Source organism: Thamnophis sirtalis, unplaced genomic scaffold (assembly GCF_051295495.1).
Source record: "Thamnophis sirtalis isolate CommonGarterSnake01/CBP01778 unplaced genomic scaffold, rThaSir2_p1.2 scaffold_3, whole genome shotgun sequence".
Classification (NCBI taxonomy): Eukaryota; Metazoa; Chordata; class Lepidosauria; order Squamata; family Natricidae; genus Thamnophis; species Thamnophis sirtalis.
In genome coordinates, this window is record NW_028261383.1 from 37,000,799 (window position 1) to 37,016,114 (window position 15,316).

Genomic DNA, 15,316 nt, shown 5'->3' on the forward strand with positions numbered 1-15,316 from the left:
ACTACCAAAAGCCACTACAATCAAAACTGACTTTTTTTTTTCTTCATGTCTAGTGAGTAATTTCTCTGCTGCTTCTCGGTGCAGTTTAAGTTTTGTTCTGTTGACTGATGTTTAAATAAATTGTAAACATTTGCATTGCTTGAAGGCAATTGGGCTTTACCATTTAGGTTAGCCAAAACCACAAACCACGTTCCAACTTTTGCAAACTTGAGGTAATGGATTTTGGAAATAGAAATCGGGCGTGCGCCATCGCAAACAGCAGCTGGCGATGGCGAGCGATAATGTTTTTAAGCATTTAAATCCTGAAAATTTCTCCCTCAAGTGCTGCTTTTCTGTATGCATGGAAATTTTGTTGTAGAGATGTATTCAGAAATTCTACCACTACATAAAATTTGTAGAAAACAACCAGCCCTCTAGTAATTTAACATTTCTTACACCCCACCCACCTCACCCCAAAATATTTGTTCTGTACCACTTTGGATGAGACTATACCATGCTGCCTTCATTACGTAGGAATTCGTGAAAGGGAGATCTTGACTTGGCAGACCTCATCATCAGTAGTTTGTTTTGGGGGAAACAAACCTCAGTTGGATCAACCCATCACTGGGTTTCTGGAAGTTCCCTCAAACAATGATAGATACACCCTGCTTCATGGAGGATATCTGATTTATTTGTTGAGTTTCAAGGCTTCATAAGATGTGTGGGGGGGGGGGGAGAGCACCTCCTCTGAACCCACTGTAGATGTTTTGATGGCAGCTCTACATGCTGTCATCCAATGCTCTATCATGCTACTTTGAAAAGCTGCTCTCAGCTGAGCCATTGTTGAGACAATCTTTGCTTACATTGCAGAGAATCTTTAATCTTTAGTTTATCTGGCATCCTTCCTGGGATCCTGAACTTTTATTCTCCCTGTTAGTGTTAAGGGGGGAAAAAGGCAAGGAGAAACTTCAGCCTCTTCTGTGTGGGTCTGTACAGCCCTGACTCGATTCGAGGTGTCCTTCCCAGATTTTTCCAGAATTAATTCTTTCTGAATTATAATAGCCTAGCTTTCTGTAAACCTTTCTCTTTGGGGTATTCATTATCCAAATACAGCAGTTACAGCTCTCCCTGCCCCCCCCTCCATTTTGTTTAGATTTTTCCATGCTACCCTTTAAACTTTATTTGTGATACCTCATGCACATTCAAAATATGTGAAAATGGAAAGATATATTGGCATATCATCAGGGTGGAGAGGAGGAAAATGGGGTTTTTTTTTCTATGTAGCATAGCTCTCAAAAAACTTTGGAATTACTGGTAGATTGTATCCATTTTTATAGTAATATTAAAGCTGACAATAGTTTTGACCCTTCCTTCCTTCCTCCCTCCCTCCCTTCCCAATCCTTTTTTGTCATTTTTTCGCAGGGGGTCCTGTGGAATTTTTAACTTGTGTCACAAAACTGTATGCCTGTGGTTTATGTGATTGGTTTTTCGTGCCTGATAATGACCAATAGGTGCTAATGTGTCTCCTGCCAATATTTCTGAACTGCCTTTGACAAGAAGTCGGACTGCTTTAAACTCAAGTCTTGTCTATACTCCCTTGTTGCTAAGCTGCCAAGCTGCCCGGCGACACACTGTAAAATGCTCATTATTTCTTAAGATTGCAGTCAATGGGGATCCCAAATACTACCGTTGCATTTGCAATGGAGATCGTAGGGGAGAGAAAAACTTGTCTTAATCTCTGCATTTGCAAAAGGATGCCTTCCAAACTGCTGGAAGTAATAAGAAATAAAGAGCCTTAGAAAATAAGCACTTGGGCTTCCGAGGTAAAAATATGTGGCAAAAGCCTTTTAGAGGAATGCTCCACCCTCAAGAAAAAAAAGTTGATATAGCAACGCAGGTAAATAACCTTTCATAGACCAACTGCTGGTTCTCCTCGCTTTTTATGTTGCCAGCTGGAGAATCTGCACCGAGGGAATTGCTCTGCCTCCAGTATCTCTGAAGTTGACCTCTTAATACCTTGGCATTTATGGGTCGATGTGAGACTTGAAGCGTTGATCCAGCTGCATGAATGATAGATGCCTTGACATTTATTGAAGCAAGAATCCATACCTTCTGAACTTCTCAATCTGTGTGGGGGCTTTTGAAATCCCAGGAGATTTAAGAAGTTGTTCTGGATTCGTGCAGAGAATTTTTTTTTTCCTTGTCAACCCCTATGTGTGGAAGGGATTGGATCTACACAACACATTGATTCAAGGTTGAGGCATCTAGACTAGGGGTCTCCAACCATGGTGACTTTATGACTTGTGGACTTCAACTCCCAGAATTCCTCAGCCAGCATTTGCTGGCTGAGGAATTCTGGGAGTTGAAGTCCACAAGTCATAGAGTCACCAAGGTTGGAGGCCCCCTGATCTAGACTGTATTCACTGTAGGCTTTGTTGTTTGGCTGTTAGCATGGAGGGTTACAGTCATTAGCAATCCCAGAAGGTCATTGAGCTGGCTTTTGTCAGTCCAACGATGTGGTTAGTAGGGGTTATTCTACTTCATTGGAGGCAGTGCACTTTATGTGTGTGTTTTTCTTTGTTTCCAGCCATTGGTTTAAGAGGGAATGAAATTGTGCAATTACTCTCTCTTATTCTCTAGACTTGTCTCTTTCCGGATGAAGTAATCTAAGCCTGGTAGAGGGAAGGTAATTTCTATAACATAAATATCGATATCATGAATATAAAACTGGTGGAGGGAAGGTAATTTCGATAACAACGTTCTCCATTTTTATTTCTCAGTATTGATCCAGAAAGATAATAGCACAAGGCAAAAAAAAAAAACCCCAACAACTCCAAAACTCTGAACCGCAGAGCAAAGTGGCGGAAAAAAATATCTTTTGAACTTACTGTGGTTAGGCATCCTGAACCCAGAAGATGCTGGCATCACAGCAGCTGAACTTATAAAGAGAAATCGAAAGCTAAACCTTAAGACAGTTTTTGTGCCTTTACGGTTTTCACATCTTTATGCAGCCGTTTCGCAATTGATGGTTAAGCAGTCTGTACAGTTAGCAGAAATGGGTTATCAAAGTGAGTTGTGCAGAGTCTTGAATTGGAAGATTAGATCTTCGGGCCCTTCAGCTGAAATGGAGGTTAAAGTTGTGACACCTTAGTCCGCCGGCAGCTTTAGCAGCAACTTAACCGTAGTTTAAGGCAGAGGTTGTGTCTTGCCTTGTCTTCGTGTGCTTTCTTTTCTTTATTTCCATTTTTCTACAAGAATTTTATAAGAGAGAAAGTGTTTTGTGTTCAATGCTGATTGCACAGTGCCAAATGTTTAAGGACCAGCTTCCTGAAATAAGAGAAATTACTTTTCAGATAGGTACACAGCCTTTGCCAATCATTTTCCGGAAATATTTGGAAGGATCACATTAAAGCACTCAGCTTTTTTGCCTGATTATTGCTTCGTTTATCCTTGTTTTCTGATATTTGTTCTTCAAACAGGTGTTTTTCTGCCTTGTGTCCTTTTAACTGCAGGTTCTGCAACTATTCCTTCGCACCCCACATGGATTCAGTCTCCAGCATTCTAAAAAGATCTTGGGATGGGGGAATAAAAAGAAAGAAAGAAATGTTTTGTTTGAAACTACAGAGATCTACTCCTGCAAAAGACAATAGTGATGTAGTTACCGTATTTTTCAGAGTATAAGACACACGAGTATAAGACGTACCAAGGTTTTGAAGAGGCAAATTTTTAAAAAAAGTTTTTGCACTCTGCAGACCACCCCAAAAGTGGCCCTTTTTTGCAAAAACGGGACCATTTTTTTTTTAAAAAAAGGCATGAATAGCCTTTAGGAGGCTTGTAGAGTGCTCCTGAGAGCTGGGAGGGGGGAGGCAGAAATGAGCAAAAAACAGCCCATTTTTCACTCATTTCTGCCCTTCACAGCCCCCGGGAGCACTCTGAAAGCTTCCTAAAGGCTATGCACAGCCATTTTGGTGAAGGGGGCAGGCTTTGGGGAGGCAAAGGAATGCTGTCTTCAGTGTATAAGACGTACCCAGATTTTTTGAGGGAAAAGGGTGCGTCTTATACTCTGAAAAATACGGTAGATCAGCAGTGCAACTGGTTATAAAGCTTCTTCATCTGTTTGCAAACATCTAATCAGGAAGGATGCCTGTGACTAAAAATGGGTCATCTGATATGGTTAGTTGAATTCAGTTTTTAGATCCTGATCAGTCGTTAATACCCATCATAGGACTTCCTTTTTGCTAATTTGTACCAAACAAACAAACAAACAAAAGGAATTCATTGGGAAAGTTTTTTGAGTCATCGGACGGACTGAATACTTGCATACTATAGAGGTAGTCCTCAATTGAACGACCACAATTGAACCCCAAATGTCCTCTGCTAAATGGGAAATTTGTTGAGTGAGTTTTGTCCCGTTTTACGCCTTTTCTTGCCGCACATTTGTAAATAATCACTGCAGTTGTAAAGTTAGTCGTGATTTAAGTGAATCTGGCTTCCCCATTGACTTTGATGTCCAGATGTTCACCAAAGGTGATCACATGACCATCGGGACACTTGCAACCATCATAAATAAGTTTCGGTTGCCAAGCATCCAGACTTTGATCACATGATCACGGGAATGCTGCAGTGGTTGTTATGTGTGGAAAACTGACATTATTTCCCCAGTGCCATTTTAACCTTGAACAGTCACTAATGAATGGTTGTAAACTGAGGACTACCTGTATTTCTTAACTGAAACGCTTGACAATTGGAGATGAGAATTAGACTCTCAAACCAAGTGCCTTGTGATAGGCAATTGTACATGGAGATGAGATTTTAGGCTAGGCAACTTAATGCTAGAACATCATGCAGTGCCACTTCAGCCCTTATGTATTAAATGTACCTCAGCCCTTATGTATTAAAGACATACATCCATAACCAGAAAACTTATCAGCAGTTCCAAAGTTGATATGTTCCTTTAATGAGGAATTATATACTGTTGTTGTCTCCCTGTTGTCTATTAATGATACCTTGACATCCTCCTTGGTTTATGCTCTGTTTGCTGGTTGATCATACTCTGTGTAGCTTCTGCATATGATGAATGTGAAGAAGTGCTGCTTCTGTGGAAAAAAAAGGGGGGTGTATCGGAAGATGTGGAATAGGATAAGAATAGTCACAAGATAGATGGTTACCCTGGGCAGCCTGTTGATGTTTCGGACTATAAACAGTTGCTATCGCCTGCCAGCATGGGCAAATGAAGATAACAAAGAGTTGCAGCCCAACAGATCTGAGGAGTAGCAGAAGTTGAACTATAGATTCAGGTGATTGCTAATCCTTCTCCCTTAATTAACTTTTTTATGGCACTTTTTGAGGAGAGTGTAAATTCAAGGGTTTCTTCCTATATTGGGAAGACCCATGATTTTCAGCAGAAGGCGGGAACTGGACCTTTGAATTTAACTAGAGGGGTTAACAAGACATGGGGATGCCTTACAAGTCCGGCTCCTTTTTGACTTTGCTTGAAATACATTTCCGCTGCCTCTGTGGCGATTCCAGAACGGAGGCCTGGCCTGCTCAGGCACTCCTCCTGGTGTCATGTCTAGTCGGCCTATGACAGCGCAGTTGTCTTCGGGAGGACAACCCAAAGACATGGGTTATTCAACTCCTGTCGGGTGGGTTAGCTTGAAAAGAATTGACAGAACCTTTGCACCCTGCAGATTAAAAATACAAAAATACGAAAGCTCGTGCTCTTCAGTCAAAGAACGACATGGTTGGGTCCTCCATAGAGTCCCAGAGTTGATTGTCTTGCATTGTCCCTTCCCTTGTTTTTGTTTTCTGTCACTGTGGAGAGGGTATTGCTGCTATATCAGTGCCTGGAGAGAGAGAGAAAAGAGGGGACTCTCTGAGCCCATAGCTAGACAAGCAGTTGTTGGACACAAGGCACTTGAGAACCACGCTATCCTGGCTTTCTCTGCCAAACTCCATATGCTAAGCACTTTGAATTCTTTCCCTTTTGCGCTCAAAGGACACAGAAAAACCACAAAGGGGGTATTGGTTTTTGTAGCACACACACACCACCCCCTCTCCTTTTTACTCCTTTGTGCTTTTGGTGCTGTCTTCCCTAATATAAGTTACCTATCCAGCGGGTAGACGCCAGTCAGACTCCATAACTTGATGCCGCCATCTGGCATTGCATGGCAAGTTACCTCTGAACTCTTCTACATTGCCAAGCACAAACCTGGTCTCCTTACGTGGAAGCCAGCTTTGGGCATGGATCTTCTCTCCTCATTTTGAGCTCATGGCCATCCAGCGTTTGTACAATATCCTGCATAAACTTTGGCACAGCATTATAATCGTATTTTCTCTGGCTGTCGATGAACTCGGATTCTCTAAAACATTATTTATGTTGAATCGCCACTTAGTAGTTGGTGGGAAGCGGAGATGTGGAGTGTTCTAACTCATCCCTATGTGGTATTACCAGTTTGAATCAGCGCCTCAGCGGCCTCACTGGAGGTTCATGTCTGCTTTTCAGTTTTATCTTGCAGGATGTCTCCCAGTGTCTCTGTTTTCAGCATTACACACGGAGCCCATGTTTCCCAGTTTTAATGTTTGTATGTTATGGGCAGCCTTCGGCGGTGCAATTACGATGAAGGGAAGCAAAATCGAATTGTCTTTATATTTTAACGAAGTGGATCTCCCCACCCCACCCAAATCTTTGGTTTTGAAATTGTAGCAGATGAAACCCCCCCCCCCACTCTGCCATTCTTCTACAGTAAAAATGGTGCTTCAAAACACACTCTGCTGTCTCTTTTGTCTTTGGTGTTCTTTCTTTGCTGGGAAGGTAGCGGGAGGTGAACCAGAAACAACATGAAGATGATTGGCTTCAGATCAGAAATGCTAGTTTTAGGCATGGGAAGACAGGTAGCCATGTTTCGGCTAATACTTTCAGATGTTTCATTCCAGTCTCTTGGGTCTCTATTAAACTGCTTCCCCAGCACCAGGAGTAATTAATACTTGAGAGACTGTTTTGCTTAATTGGATGTTTCCTTGTTCTGAATCAAAAGGATGGCCTTCAGATTAGTTTGGATTGTAACTTCCAACACTTGATGGCGAACCTATGGCACGTGTGCCAGAGGTGGCATGCAGAGCCCTCTCTGGGTACACGGGCCATCGCCAACTGCTCTTCTGGTTTCCATCACACATGCCAGCCGATCTTCGTGCCGAAGCTCTGGAACCCTAAAAACCAGCTGGACAGTTCACATGCACACATGGGCCATCTGGTCTTCAGGTTTCCGGTGGTCCAGCATGTGTGAAGACCAGCTGGCTGGCGCATGCACGCACCAGAAACCAGAAGATTAAGTGGTTTCTGGGGCTCCGGCATGCATGCGCACATGCTCATTCCAGTTTGGGCACTCGGTGCTGAAAAGTTACACCATTGCTGTTTTAACATCTATAGCCAGGGTGACCAATGACAACACTATCTGGGGACATGGGAGAACTCTGGTTCCATATATCTGAGGAAACATGACATGGAGTGCACCAGTTTACTGGGGACAACAGCCGTGTTGTGATGCAAGCTTCTCTTTTGCGCATGCCTGTGACATCACAACACCCGTAGAAAAAAGGAAATCTAGGTTCCTCTGCCTGCTGTTCTCAGAATTGCTGAAGCGATTTGAGTTCTCCCATCACATCAAAGTGGTAATCCCTGGGGAGGTTGGGCAGATGACACTTTAATAGCCTTCATAATTACATTCATGGGCTTCTAAAATACATTTAATTCGACTTGCTAAAGACATTTACATTTGAGAAGAAAAACATCTCCGCACTCTACACTCCAGTAGAGTCGCTCATTAGAATGTCTACAGAACCCATCAAGGAGAAGGTTAAAAAAAAAAGCCAATCTAGCCTCTGCTTGATTATTTCCTCCTTTTCTGCTTCCTCGGATATGCCTCAAGGAAAGCTTGCTCTTCATGTAGAGGAGGTAAATTCTGTCAGTTCCTTTGGTCCTCCACCAGGTGACCTCCTAGCTCCTACTCTACGGAAGTCTTGGAACAGTCTTTCCCTTCTTGTTTCACCCTTATTTTGGATTACAGTGTGTTTGCAATCTTTTTTCTCAGCTATCAGAATCCTTGTGGTATTGTAGGCATCTATAAACTCACAACACTCTTGTCCTCCCATGTCTGCCTTCTGACCAGTTTGTTTTTGGCTGGCATGGCAGTGCTAAAAGTTTTACACATCCTTAATGTTTCAGATCACAAGAAGGTGGGAAATGGCCTTATGACAGAGCCCTCTCTTTGTCCATCTAGTAATCCATTTCTGGTCTGGCAACAGAGTTTTTCTCATTGTCTCCTCTTCTTCGTGAGCATTTTTATTGGAGATGTCAGGGAGTACATTTGGGGTCGTCTGCCTTTTGAGGAAATTGCAGACTTTTGAAGTTCCACTTTGCACTCATGAAGCACAGTGCATCCCAAACTTTCAATTGGAGTAAGCAATTGACCACATGGGGGGAAATAGCTATGGAAATCCTAAGGAGAATGTTAATAGGTAGGTGGTTTTTTTCTTGGAATTTCAGCACTTGAATCAACGAAAAAATGCTTCAGAAGGTTTGGTGTGTTATGAATCTGACATATCTTTAGACACAATCTAGAAATGGGGATGGAGGAGTTTTAAAGCCAATTTTTGACGTTCAAAAGCTTCAGCAAATGTTAGGTGTCATCCTTTAGGTGGAAGGGAAGAATTCTAGAGTTCACAAGAATTCCAGAGACTATAGATAAATATGAGAAGAAGGGGGAGGGAGGAGGAGGAGGAGGAGGAGGAGAAGAAGAAGAATTTTAGCAAATCCTGACATTCAAGAACAAGCCCTATAGAAAAAAATGTTAAACTCATGAGATGAGTTTTTCTTTGGACTCTAGATCTATTCCCATATGTCCTGCACTTTTCAAACAATCTGTTTCACTATAATATTTTTGTCAATGCTTTTCTCCTATTATCATCCACCCTGCAGGAAATTTCTGTAGAGGTTTAGTCATCGAAATCTAAATATCATTTCAGATCATCAGGCTACTGTAAAAACAATGGCTCAGTCTTGTATAATGTGATCTACTGTCACTTGGTTGTCTATTTTGAATACCAAAACATCGAGTCTGGAATCATTTAAAAAAGGACATGAACACAACCATCCCGGGCAATTTCTAAATGAAAAAGTCCATTTTTGGTCATAATGTTTTTTCCCATATTATGATAAATCCAGAAAAAGAAGCAGATTCTTGTGGCAATCATAAATTCTGTTTTATATATATATGCCGAGATCTCACATTGCTCCTGGAAGCACGAAGCCTGAAGATGACGAATGAGACTTCGTCGAAACGTCGCCAAGACACTTCTAATTTTACATGGGAGAAAATCCGAATAACCAAAGACCTACATACTAACACCTGCGAAAACCTCAGAAAACAAATTATATATATAATTTTATATAATAAAATATATAATGTTTAACATATTTCAAAAACCAGTACTGATGGCAGATGTTATGATTTAAATATTTTGTTCCATTGGTCCAAAGCTACAACTCAAGATAGTTTTTTTTTAAAAAAAATTGTTATAATTACTGAAAGGAAGTCATAAAGCATATCTTTCAATTATCTGCTTCTGACTCCTTTCTTGTCTAAATCACGGAGTTTTAACATTTTATATACAGTAAAACCATAATTCATCAGAATGCCAGAAAGTTTAACAGATTTTGAAAACGGGGAACAAATTTCACTTCAGCTTCTACTCTGACAACCGCTGTCACTTCCAAAGCAAACTCCACCACTAACTTCATTCAATTAATTTAACTCCACAGAAGAACGTTCGCTGCATTCATTAATTTTTCACAGAGATACTTTCCCCTTCAAAGTAGTGTTAAATGGAGGATTAGGGGATATGCAGCATCTATTGTCCTATTTCTTAATTGTTCTCATTTGTTTTACAGGTAGTGTTTGACTTACAACAGTTTGTTTAATAACCATTGGAAGTTACAAGGGCACTAAAAATGGTCTTATGACCATTTTTCACACCACTGTTGCAGCATCCTCATGAACATGTGATCAAAAATTAGATGCTTGGCAACTGGCTCATATTTATGATGGTTGCAGTGTCCCGGGGTCATGTGATCCCCTTTTGCGACCTTCTGATAGGTCAATGGGGGAAGCCAAATTCACTTAATGACCATGTTATAAATGTTAACAACTGTAATGATTCACTTACAGAAGTTGATGGAGTTGGCAGAGATGGCTAAATTGACCGAAAGAATATAAGTACTTTTGTTGCTACATGGAAACCGTTTCTGGACTTTGTGCTTGAGGTGGGGGAAAAAAACGAAACTTTGATTTTGGGTTTTACTGATCGGATTGATTTGTTGTCATAGAAATGGCTAGTTTTTACTATTATGGAAAAGTAAAAAGCTGAAGTTTGATGTTAATACTTTATTCTACTACTGCAACAGAGTCGGAAGTCAACCTTTTTTTTTTCCTTTTATTCCTCCCCTCCTCACTTCTCTTTCCCCTTTTTCCTCCCCTCCGTGTCTTACTATTTGCTTTTGTATTTTTGTATTTTATTCTACAATCTAATAAAATGTTTCAATCCTGGGGGAAAAAAACCCTGTGGTGATTCACTTAAGAACCGTGGCAGGAAAAGTCGTAAGATGGGGTAGAGCTCAGTTAACAATTGTCTCGGCAACAGAAATTATGGGCTCAGTTATGATCATCACTATCCGTCCTTTGTCTGAGCGAGACACAATTCTGCTTAAGAATTACCATACTAATAGTTGGATTCCAGATTAGGCTCATGGTCAAGAGTGATATACTCCCCGTCACCTGGCTCCAAAGAAATTCAAAATGCAAGAGCAAAGAAGAAACTGGAAAACGAAAAACTACATTCTCTACTTTATTTGGAACACAAGTTTTATGAATGGATGGGAGGATGGATGAAAATGAATGAATGACTTTATTACAGCTGTGGATCTCGGCATAACAAAACAGCTCTAAAAAACTACAATCGCTGAAGATTACTAACCATCAGTGGGTGGCATTTACACAATGGAATGATTAAGGAAAAGAAAGGATCCTTAAAACAGATAAATAAATGAAGCACCTCAGAGTGCCTTGGAAATTTAAACAAAAGCAGGGTGATAACAAGGCAGATATCCTGCAAGAGCTGAGAATAAAGAGTATTATTATCATTCCCAGAGTTTGAGATGTGCAGGAGACTAAAGCAATGTGTTGTAACACAACTCCCCTCCTCCTTAGACAACGTGGCCATTGGCTGGAAACTCTAGATAGTTTAGTCCAACACATCTACATGCTATCCAGTTAAGTGATGCTATTCTTGGCTGTTTACAATTAATATGCAATCACCATTTCAAATAAAGTTGTATTCATGCAACCTTATATGGTTATGAATGTCCATTATTTATTTGTTTGCTTATTTATTTATATCCCACCTTTGTTGTTTTTATAAATAACTCAAGGCAGTAAAGATGTGGTGGGCTGCCTTCTGGGAAGCTTTTGGTGCCATTTCCACTCTTAATAAATCCCATCTCCCACCCACCCCCTCAAGCATAATCTTGTTTCTTTCTGAGATGATACAGCCTTCAAGAATCACTTCATAAAGGAAAAAGTTCCCCTTGCACATATATGCTAGTTGTTCTCGACTCTAGGGGGCGGTGCTTATCTCCGTTTCAAAGCTGAAGAGCCAGCCCTGTCTGAAGACATCTCCATGGTCATGTGGTTGGCATGACTAAATGCCAAAGGTTCATGGAATGCTGTTACCTTCCCACCGAAGGTGGTCCCTATTTTTTCTTGCATTTTTTTTACGTGCTTTCGAACTGCTAGGTTGGCAGAAGCTGGAACAAGTAACGGGAGCTCACTCCGTTATGCAGCACTAGGGATTCAAACCGCCGAACTGCCAAACTTTCTGATCGACAAGCTCAATGTCTTAGCCACTGAGCCACCACGTCCCTAATCACTTCATAATGCCCTGTAATTCAGGGATTTCCAACATTTACAACTTTAAGACTTGTGGACTCCTATTTTACTCACAACCACAATCCAGTGAGGTGGGTTGAGCAGAGAGAAAGTGACTGGCCCAAAGTAACCTAGCCAGCTTTCGTGTCTAAGTCAGGACAAGAACTCACGGTCTCCTGGTGATTGGCCCTAAATCATTCAATCGGCTTTCCTGCCTAAGACAGGATTATAACTCACCTTCTCCTGACTTCTAATCTGGTTCTTCATCAATAGGCCAAACTGACTCTCTTCTTGCACGTTGTTGAATGTGTGCCTAAAAGCTAAGAATACTCATACAAGGTAACTTTTGCATGGTGATGCTTAGGAACATTTAGCCAGCACACATAACCTGAACTCCAAGATCTAAATTTTTAGTTTTAACTAGCTGATAACCTGGTGTTGTCTGGGTATTTATTTATAGGGGGGAAATGTCCAGACCAAATATAATTTCTAATGTTGGATTTTTCCCCTTACCAGAGGAAGGCCCCTTGTGGAGTACTGTGGAGCTGTTACCATGGCAACTCCACTGCGCTGTACAGTAGAAGCCATTTTACAGCAGTACAGTAGAAGCCATTTTAAGGCACAACAGGCTGTATCTTAATAGAACACACACACCAAGGGGCTTTAGGGGTGTCTTATCCCCACAGTACTTTTTTTCAGAATATGCTGGTCTTGATGCATCCGGGTCTTTTCCCTTATAAGATTGAGATTGTCTTGGCAACGTTTCGGCGAGGTCTCACTCGCCATCTTCAGCCTGAATGAGACCTCGCCGAAACGTTGCCAAGAGAGATTCTGAACAAATCTATATTTTCTAATATGAATTTCTTCTTTTACTGAAAACAGCTTGGCTAGAAACGCAATCGCTGTGCCTCCAAGAATCAGTCATTTGTGCTGAAACTTGGAAAGAGAACATTTTTAGCTCTTGAAAAACCAGTATTTAAATAAACTGCACACTTGTGCCAAAACAAGAATATGCAGGAGGGACGATAAGGAATTCATGCCATTCCCGTTTAGCTCTCAAACAAAAACCAACAGTTGATTCTGAAATTGAGTTGCCTCTTTTATTTCATGCAATCTAATATCCTACTATTAGGCGAAGTATTTCTATTACAATCTAACCGTAAGAGTCTTTAATCTATATTTTTACAATTTTTTCTGCATTGTTATTTCAATGGCTATACATAAATAAGTGATTTCCCCCCCTCCAAGCTTTTTTTAATAGGTTTTCATGGTTTGGCCAGGCTTGTCAAGGTTTAATTAGAGATTAGATGCTATTTATTATTTTTTATACAGTCACTAAGCACATATCCAGTGTTCACATGCTGAAATTAATATCTTAAATCGTCTAGCCAAATAACAGTTAAATATATTAATAAGCCTCAAAAGTATTAGGATAAAAATCTTGATGGTCTCAGCCATAGACTAAAGCGTATTTTATAATCTTGTAGCAAAAGCATGCCTCCCTAATTTGATTTACTTTTGGAGAAATCTATCAAGAACCCTTCCCCGCAGACCAGAGGTGGGTTCCTACCAGTTCGCACCTAATCGGTAGAACCGGTTCGTCAAATCTACCGAACCGGTTAGAAGAGGTTCCACCAGTGGACCCGGAAAGCAGGCCACACCTACAGAAGAGGTTCCAAACTTTTTTGAAACCCACCACTGGTCCTTGGATATGATTATTCTACACTATCATGCTCATATTTATAAAACTCAGTGCCTCTGTGAAAGGTAAGGATGACTACTGCGTTTGTGGTGCAATCAGAACATTGTGTGTATTAAAGTTGTTTTAATGCAAACCAAAGATGCCTTTTAAAAAACAAGTTTACATCATATTCTTATGCATGCCAGTGCTGTGTGTGAGGTAATTTAAGGTGGTTCTGACAAGTCTCGTCGGCATCTTCATATCTGATCAAATGGGCGGCAAGCCACTCCCATCAGGTCACATGGGCAGTAAGCCACTCCCACAAAGGAGGCCACACCCACAGAGTAGGTTCGAACAATTTTTGAAACCCACCACTGCTGCAGACTTAGCTCATGCCACCAAATGCCACTGGCAAAATAGCTTCTTCTCCACACCAAAGGGGGTTTTTTTTAGACTGAAGATGAAACTGAATGAAACTTGTGGAAATTTGCTTTGTGAATTTAAGCCTCCTAAAACAGCCCACTGCTGAAATTCAGCCATTTTCCCACAAAATTTCAGCAACACAATTTGAGGTGCATATGCATCTTTTTATAAGAATTGGACGTGGGCTACCTTCTGGGAGGCTTCTGCTGCCATTCCCACCCTTAATAAACCCCCTCCCCCCAAAAAAAGCAGAACCTTGACCCTTCCTGGGATGATACAGCCTTTAAGAGTCACTTCATAATACCCTCTAATTCAGGGATTGCCAATGTTGGGAACTTTAAGTCTTGTGGACTTCAACTCCCAGAATTCCCCAGCCAAGCTTGCTGGGGAGTTCTGGGAATTGAAGTCCACAAGTCTTAAAGTTTCCAACATTGGATATCTCTACCTAGTTGATTCTTTAATTTAATTTTAATTTAATTGGTCTTTAATTCTGAGAAAATTGCCCTCTGTTGTTGTCAGGAATATCTGTAGAGGCGTCAAGATTGCCACTGCGTCAATTAAACTGAAGCTCCGCCCTTTTTATGTGGACACGTTAAAAGAGGTGGAGCTTCTATTACCTTATCAGTCACCATCTTCATTAAAAAAAAACAACCTCCATATCTCATGGATATCCCTGGCTGTTGTATAGGATAATGGCTGTTGAAATCATTCCTGTGCATTCGAATTAAGTCCTCATTTAATCTTTAAAAAAAACACATTCATTGCAATGCAGGCTAATGTATGTGCATGTTCATATAAAAGTTCCCTGAAATTGAATTTTATAATTTCAGCATGGTCTGATAGTGTCCAAATTGTCTGCAAGATACATTCCAAAGGAAATGCTGCTTTAAATTCAGAATGATTTACTGTCTGGTAAATGTACTTTTCACTGCAGTCAAATGTTACTTAAGTTTATAAATAATTCCCCCTTCATTTATTTAAATTCGCTGACAAATGAGCATATGAATGCAGCTTTAGCTTCATCTGGCCGCTGTCCAGCCTCAAGGGAATGGCTTGATGCCTGTCATAAGCCAGTGAAATTAATGATGCCATGGTAATGTCCAAACAAGAAACTTAGAGAACCTGAATGCCGTGATGTGACAGCAGATCAGAATCTTAACTCAGAATCCAGGAAGTTAGTGGTAGTAAAGACCGACAAACAAATAATGTGAGGGAATGATGAAGAGTGGATGAAAGAGAGGAAGCTGGGAAC